Consider the following 2131-nt stretch of genomic DNA (forward strand, 5'->3'; position numbering starts at 1 on the left):
CAGGATCATATTCAATTTGTTGCCGTTGACCCTCATAAGGTCCTTTTCCTAACAACATATCTAGATTTCTTTGAGGGTAACCAGCTGCTGCATTTCGCCTAGCTGTCTCCGTGCAAAATTCCTCATTGGCAACCTTCCATAACAAATATTGTCCTCCATTTAGCACAGATTTACACATGCTAGCCCAATCTGCTGGTGTCATGTCCAAGTTGGTAATGGATTCGACCATGCTTACAGTGAAGAGTGCTTGGGGACCATAGGTTGTTACAGCCTCCTTTAACTGCTTTACTGTTTTGAAATCTAAAGCACGGTGAATTCACTGCCCTCCTACCTGTTCAAGTACAGGGCATGCTAATCTTTGAGGTCCTGTCTCAGGATCCCATTTATCAGCTACGGGGGTTGAGGGCCACTCAGCTGTCTCCATAGGTGGAGCTGTTGGTTGAATTACGCCCTCTGGTGATAGAACGGAGTTAGTAGCAGCCTCCTGTTGTAGCCTTTTTCCTAATAGCCCCTTTTCCTTTAAATTTTCTTCCTCTGTCTGACTAGCTCGAGAGACCTTCTCTTTTGCTTGATCTAAAATGTCTTTCTCCATGGTCTGAACCTCTAACAATTTGCTTAACACTCTTTCGGTTTGTTTTTTACTAATTTCTAATCTACTATAAAGATAACGCAACCCAATAAGATAACACAAAAGAAAACCAAAACTGAATGAAACAAAAACGGAATAAAAAATCAATTTTCTCTTCCTCAGGGCCGAAAAACTTCAAACCTTGAGCCAACCATTTTTCCCAGTTTGCCTGAGAAAGTTCTAGGGATAGGCAGCTTGAAATAAAAACAAAATAAATCAAAACAAGAACACATTGTTTTTTGAATTGGTCACCCATTCTCTCACCTTCCCTCAGGGGCATGCAATTTCACTTAACTCCAAGCTTCAGACCTTCCCCGTACGGACCACCAAATGCCGCAGTCTGTCTGGGCACAAAATAACCGAGCCACCACAAAAGCCTTGTTGATTCAAACAGCAATTCTTTATTCCCGAAACTCTCACCGGCACTCTACACGCACGTTCTGGGGAAATCCACACACTCCACCGGGCTCTGAATACCAAATACCCTCTGAATCCCGCAAGAACTCAACGGGAACTCAAGGAGCAGGAGCTGGTGCCTGAGGCAGCAGGATACGCCCTATTCCCAGCAGGATCCACCCTAAACCTGGAACCGCCCTAAACCTGGATACGCCCTGGTCCTTGAGCAGGGTCACCTTTCTCAAACATTCATGCAATGTCACTGCAAATGACCTGGGTCCAAGGCAAGCCCATTTCCACAATGGAGAGTCCTCCCTCTAAGCAACATGGGGTAGGCTGACAAGGAAATTGCCATGCGTCATTCCTACTTGGCTATGGCTCTCAGCAGCAAACCTCAGCAAAAGCAAGGCACTAAGCAACTCAGTGAGACCCTGTCTCGAAATAAAATACAAAATAGGGCTGGGGATGTGGCTCAGTGGTGGAGTGCCCCTGAGTTCCACCCCTGCCCCAGCAAAAAAAAAAAAAAAAGTTAATACTTTAGATATCAAAGTAAAGTTTACTGAGGAGGAATAGATTTCTTCTCTAATGATCTTTTTTTTTAGGGGAATAGGAGATACATTTCAAAGTAAGTTTCAGTGAACTCTCTGCTCAGAGAGGAATGTGTGGGTATTTTCTTCTTAATGCAAAATCTTATCTCCTGATTATAACTTTAACAAATAAAGGTAGAGCATAATAAAGAAATAAAAAATAAACAAGGCCTAGTTTGAGATCTGCAGTCACCAGTCAACCAGCCATATGGAGGCCAACAGGACTAAAGGTGCTGTCTGTAATTTGTGATGGGAACACTAATAATATATTTATAAATAATAGTGATGGAAGAATGAAGTTAGTAAAAATAAGAGCTTAGTTAAGTGTGGCTTTTCTCTCCCCACTACAGGGAACCTAACCAAGGAGAATTCTACCACTGAGCCATATCGGCAACCATTTTTATTTACTTTTTACATTTTGAGACCTAGTCTCACTAAGTTGCTGAGTTTGGCCTTTAAATTGCTATCCTCCTGCCTCAGTCTTCCAAGTTGCTAGGATTATGGGCAAGCACCACTGCAC

The sequence above is a fragment of the Marmota marmota genome, unplaced genomic scaffold (genome assembly GCF_001458135.2).
Source record: "Marmota marmota marmota unplaced genomic scaffold, marMar, whole genome shotgun sequence".
Classification (NCBI taxonomy): domain Eukaryota; kingdom Metazoa; phylum Chordata; class Mammalia; order Rodentia; family Sciuridae; genus Marmota; species Marmota marmota.